Below are 6,870 nucleotides of genomic sequence, written 5' to 3'. Positions count from 1 at the left end.
AATCTTGCTCGGGACAATCAAGAGTCTAAGTTTGGGGGTATTTGATAAGTGTCTTTAATACACTTATTTTGGTCTATAAACTTAGCATTTATCCATTCAATGAGCATGATTTCTACTTGATTTGGTTATATATATGGTTATGTAGATGTGGAGCATGTGTTGAAGACAATTGGAGCAAAAAGTGATGATGATGTCGCATTTTTGGAGCTAAAATGGCTGTAAAGGCAAGGTCAAAAGTCCATTCGGGGTCGAGGTTGATAATGTCGCAAAGCACCAGAAGAATGATAACATTGGTGAAGTGTTGAAAATCAAATAGAAACGGCTCACTGTGTTGTCACGCAAAGCATTGTATGGTAAGGTCGTGGTAAGAATTATTTTCTGTGGCTCATGACCTTATCTCGGAAAACATTCTGTGATAAATACGTGGTTGAAGAAGTATTATGTGGCTCACGACCTTACCGCAGAAATCATTTTGTGGTAAGCCCATGACAGGATTTGCATTCTGTGGCTCACGACCTTACCGCAAAAAGCATTCAGTGGTGAGGCCACGGTAAGGCTCTAGACTTCGCAAAAAGGCCGTTTTGAGCCCATTTCCTTTCAAATCAAGTGGAGATGGGCTCTCTCAAGGGGCATGAGTTTGAAGACCAAAAAAGCATTATATAAAGAAGGATTCTTGAGAGATTTAGGAGCTTTTGGAAGAGGAGAAGATGGCAAGTCGAGGAAGAAGAAGGAGATTTTTTTTAAGATCTTCAGTTTTGGTTGTATTTTTACGTTCTTTCTTCTCTCCGACATCATGAACTCCATTTTTATTATTCTTTCATTGGTTCAAACTATGTTAGGCTAAGTACTTTGTGGCTAGGGTGATTGATGAAACCTAGTTCAATGATGGTTTAACTAAAAGTATTTGGGTTTTATTATATTCTTGTCTTTTGGGTTGATCGTTTGTTATGCACTAATTCCGTTTTGATGCTTTGCCGCCATTAGAACGTGTTTGTGATTTATATTGCTTTCAAGAGATTCAATATAGATTAGCACTTAGTAATAAAAGACATAAGGTTCAATAATAGGTAGAGATACCGTTATGCCTCGTGAAATCTTATTTAGATGATCATTGTGGATAAATGCATGTTTGTATAATTACAGATTAATTAGAGATAATTAATCTCATATGTAAGCATAGATTCAATTGACCATCGAGAGAGGCTTTTGATTAACTTAGGATCATCGATTTTCAACTCAAAGTAAGAATTATAAAACCCGATCACTGAAAGATTATACCAATTAAAGAACTATGGTGGATTCATGAACCCTAGTGCATTAGATTTCTACATTCGAAAACCTAAAGAATTATTTTGTGTTTTCCATTTGGTGAGTTAGTTTTAATTAATATAACACTTCCATTGAGTATTCTTTTAATTGTGTGTCGCTTATTAAAGTTAATAGTAGTTAAAGTAGGGATCAAAAGCTAATCCTCGTGGGAACGATACTCTATTCATCATTATATTACTTGTTACGATTTCGTTCACTTGCGGGAAAGAATACGCTAACATTGTTCCTTTTGATACCCACATTTTCTTAGTTTTTTTAGGTTAACATTAATTTCAGTTTTTGGAACCCAAATTTGTTTAAACCTTGTGGGTTTATTTCTAATAAAGCATTTTTTTATTGAATGTCCACATTTCCCACAATAATGACAAATAGCTCTACTCCTTGTGAAAAATATTTTTGATAAGAATTTTTTATTTGAAGCTCTTACAAAAATAGTCTTTCCACCTTTGTTTTGAAATGGATCAAATCCTATTCCTTGTTTCTCTCCAAAACTTCTTTGATTTCCTAGAATCATTTCAAGTTCCTTTTTACCTTCAACTAACTTTTCTAAAGTCTTTCAAATCCAAATTTTGTTTATGAAGACTTTCTTTCTCATCACTTAAAGCTTTCTTGTCACCATTCAAAGTGTCTTTTTGCTTTTTCAACAAGATAATCTCTTCTTTAAGAGACTTAATTTTATTTTTAAACAAATTATTTTTCAAAAATATTCTACTAGTTCATTAAAAGCATCACACAATTCCTCCAATGTAAACTTTGAACTAGAGAGATTTGAGATATTAGAGGATACTTCATCATCTTCTTTGGCCATGAGACAAAGGTGGCCATCTCTTGGTCACTTGATTCATCACTTGATGTTTCCTCATCACTCCAAGTGGCAAGAGCTATCTTCTTGCCTTTCTTTTGAGATATTTCATCCTTATATTTCCTAATTTATTACACTCAAAACAACGAATTTCGTTAGTAGTAGTTGATTAGTGATCAATTTTGTAAAAATTTTGTTATAATTTCACCCTTATTTTGATCTTAAAATGGTTTAAATTGAATATTATTATGCATTTTATGATTGCGTGCAGTTTTAAAAATATTAATATAAAAATATATATAAAATATATAAAATAAAAAAATAAATATAATATATATAATATATGGATTAGAACCCTAACACAAGGAAGGCTCAATCCCAAAACAAGGAAAAGCCCAAGTCCCACAAGTTGCTTACATCATCACTTGTATCATGGGTTGGAATGATGTCATCGCTTACATCAAGTCACGAAGTTCCAAGAACTACACTTTGGCTCTAACTTTTTGTGTAATTAAATATTTTATTTATCTTTGTATTTTTAAATTAGGTATTTTGTTTTTCTTTGAATATTTTGTATTATTAAATTATATATTTTGTGTGGTCTCCATTGCATCTTATGGGCTATAAATAGCTCACTTGGTTGCATTTGTATCCATTCAATTTTCCTATAATGAAAGCATAGTTGTGTTCTTAGGATTTCTCTCTCAAATTTTTCACTTCAGTTTTTATATAGTTTCGTTTTTAGAATTTCTCTCTCAATTCTTCAAACTTTAATTTTCATATAGTTTTGTTATGTTATTCTTATTGTCTTTTAATTATACACCGCCTATGTGGTCGGTTAAATATTGTCTTTCAATTCATGTCTCTTAATTATACACCGCCTATATAGTTGGTTAAATATTATTTTTCAATTCTTGTCATTTAATTTCCACCGCCTATATGGTCAGTTAAATATTGTCTTTTAAATACTATAATTTTAATTTCCACCGCCTATATGGTCAATTAAATATTGTCTTTTAAATACTATAATTTTAATTCCTATCATTTAAATTCCTACTCATTTATTTTCAAATGAAGATTAGTAGTTAAATCTAATCTTGGGTTAAAGCAAGGACAATGTCCAACGCCAATGATTCCCAAAGAAAGCTGCACTTCAAATGTGTAATATTAATCTGATTTAATTCGAGCAGTGTGTGTATAGTGTATCCTTGAGTTTGGATTGGAGCATAAGTCTAACTTAGAATTTTCATGCCACGTATGGAGATTGCTAGACCTATAAATGTTTTCATACTCAAGCCCAAATGATTAATCTGTAACTATAAATTCTGTCTGTGGAATAAAATTCAATTTATGGTAATTGCGTAACCTAGAATTTTCATACCATGTATGGAGATTGCTTAAACAAGAATTATCATTATCTTGAACTAAAATTATTGACAGATCTGCAAAACTTAATTCAGATAAATATTACTGATATTTTCTATTAAATCGGGAATTAATTAGTTTTGACACTGAAATTGTCTTAACCCAAGCTGCATAAATTTAGTGCTAGTTTAATTTTAATTCTTACATTTAGATCATTTTAATCACCTCTTAAAATCAAATATTCTGTGATTTTTATTTTCATCCATAAATAATCTCCTTGTGAACCAACTCAGACTCACCCAAATATAAATTTAAAATTGTACTACAAGCACACTCGCACACTAACAGGTATAATCGCCCTACACCTGCTTTATTAAGAGGATTGACGTTTGATGAATTTGGTTGTAGTTTTGATGAATAAATGTGCAAGGTAGCGTAGCAGTCAGTAGTGTCTTCCTTGTGATCTTTTTCCCTCTTGAAATTTTTTCTTTGGTTGAATTTTCCTCTTTTCAAAAATCTATTAAATATTGTAGTTAACAAGGCAATATGTTCATTGCCACTATCAATACTTTCATCTTGTTCTTTATCAACCTTGAAAGCAACATTTTTCATTTTCTTTGATTTCTCTATTACATCCCTTTTTAACATAATTTCATGAGTCATTAAAGAACCAAACAAATTATCAAAAGACAAAGTATCTAAGTCTTTAGCTTTAGTTATATCAATTACCTTAGAATCCCATGCCCTTGGAAGGCTTCTTAAGCTTTTTCTCACCTTTTCACTGTTTGAATAGATTTTTCCCAATTATTCTAGCCTGATAATGATGTTGTTGAATTGTGTGAACATCTCTTTAATTGTCTCTTCATCCTTCATAGACCGTGAGCTGGAAGTCACTCATTTTATTATGATCTGCAACATGTTAATGTCCTCCATAAGAAAGCAAGAAATTATTTTCTTCCAATACCCGTAATTAGTTCCATCAAAGAAAAGGGGTCAGGATGTGCTTTGGCCTTCAACTTGCTATGAGCAGAAAAGTGATGTTCTACCCTTGTGTTTAGTTTTGATGATGAAAAACAATACCTTGTTTTATCCCTAAGTCATGAGTCAAGTCTATGGTTTTCAACAAAAATCAATTTCAAATGCTTTGTTAAAATGAAAACCAAAAAGATTTATCATTTTCTATATTAGTTGGAGATTTACAAAGTCAAGTATTTAGTCTTAAAAGAATCTCCTAAAATGATTATCAAATTAGCTTTGAAGTCATTGGTCAACATAGAGCTAAAATTGTTCTAAGGCAAAAGACCATCTTTAACATATATGTGTTTGATGAAAATCCAATCTTAAGTATGAAAAATCATTTATGTTAATCTCATACTTCAAAATAAGCTTTCATATTTTGAAACGTGCATGAAATGTTTTGGCTTGAAACTTAATCGTATGAAAAATTCTTTAGTTCATGCATCATATCTTGAAACTCATTTTGATAACGTTTCAATATTTTTTCTAAGTCTGGAAGACTAGCACCTTATAAGGAGACATATATGAAAATGTTTCCTTTTTAGAAAACTAACTCCCGGTAATTCAATAGCTAACATTCATTAGTGATAAAATGATTTTTAACGAATTTTTCAAGAAATAGAAAGTGTATATCTTGGAGGTGGTAAAATCGCAAAATCCTAAGTTCCTACTAAAATCCAAATTCTACTTTTTTATTCTTATGGATTTTGATTTTTTAGATATTTTTATTGAATCCAAATGGGGGGTACTTTCTTATTTACATTTATGTATTAAAGTAAATGGAAGGTAAAATATAAATTAAACAAAATGAGGACAAAATGTAAATATGTGGTGATGTTTTGTATTAATCAAGTGTGCTTCTACATGTTATCTATTAAGTTTCCAGATTTTCCAAGAAGATAGTCGACTATGTTGTTTAGTGCTGTCGACTATGCATAAGGATAGTCGATTATGCTTGTTTAATCTGTCGACTATATATGGCCTCTGTCGACTATATTTCATTCTGTCGACTATTGTGTAAAGATAGTCGACTATGCTATTTCATCTGTCGACTATTTTTTTTCTGTAAATTCAAAATTTTCTTCACATTTTCACATCTGTCGACTATACATTTGTATCTGTCGACTATGGGATTTTTGTGTTATAAGATAGTCGACTATGCTTTTTTGTCTGTCGACTATGGCTAGTTTTATTTTATAAAATAGTTGACTAACCTATTTTCTCTGTCGACTATGTGTTTCCCAGAAAGCTTCCAACGACTATTTTTTCAAATCCCAACGGCTCCAAACGACTATATTTCTCTTCAACTTTGTGGGACACTTATATATACATGTCATGGATGATCAAGAGAAGGCTAATGGACGGAAACGAGATAATCTAAATATTACAAATCATTTTATTTGTGCTTACAGTGTTCTCTGTGCTTTCATTGTTATATTTTTCTATGCAAGGCTTTGTTCTATCATTGTAAATCTATTCTTAAGCCTAGTTTTCATTGTGAGAGAACTTGTAACTAAGAGTGTTAACTCTTAACTTCTCTCTTTCATTTGTATCGTTGTTATTTTCTTAGCTTGTGTAGCAAGAGGGCCCATTTGAGTTGGAGGTTGTAATTCCTAGTCTCGGAGTAGAGGACCTACTCGGGTTGAGTAGGGGATTGATAGTGGATGGTTTGAAAAATCCTTAGTGAGGAGCTAAGGTAGTGGATTAGACTTGGGTTAAACCGAACCACTATAAATCTTTGTGTTCTCTCTTGCTTATGTTTCTTTTTATTTGTTTATCACTGCTAGCATTTCATTATCCTCACGTGCATTGAGTTTTTCATTTTCAATCAAAAGGATTTCAAAGTTCTATCAATTAAGTTTTTTTTTTTAAAAAATAACCAATTCACCCCCCCTCTTGGTGTATGCCATAGAACCTACTGTTCTAACAAAAAGATATGCCATTTGAGGATCTTCCTTAGGTGATTAAACCTGAAAATCAAATAAATCAACTCTAATACCAATTGTTGGATTGGCACAAGCAAGTCACCACACACCCAAGAAGGGGGTAAAATGGGTGTTATAAAAATTAAATCGATTTTTACAAATTTTTTCTTGAAAATTGGTTTTAGTGCAGAAATAGACACAAGAAATTTATAGTGGTTCAACTCAACTCAGCATGTCCACTACCTTACCTCATCTCTAAGGATTTCAAACCTCACTAAAACCTCATTCTTGAAATCAAATAAGCCTTCTAACAACTAGCTAGGTAGATATAACCTGCTACTTGCACCCAAGTAGGCCCTCTAACAAAACTAATAGGAAATACACAGAGATTACAATTGACAATATCTTAAAGTTAAACCTCTCAGTTACAAT

This window comes from Diospyros lotus, chromosome 5 (genome assembly GCF_014633365.1).
Source record: "Diospyros lotus cultivar Yz01 chromosome 5, ASM1463336v1, whole genome shotgun sequence".
Classification (NCBI taxonomy): Eukaryota; Viridiplantae; Streptophyta; class Magnoliopsida; order Ericales; family Ebenaceae; genus Diospyros; species Diospyros lotus.
This window is presented reverse-complemented; position numbering follows the sequence as displayed.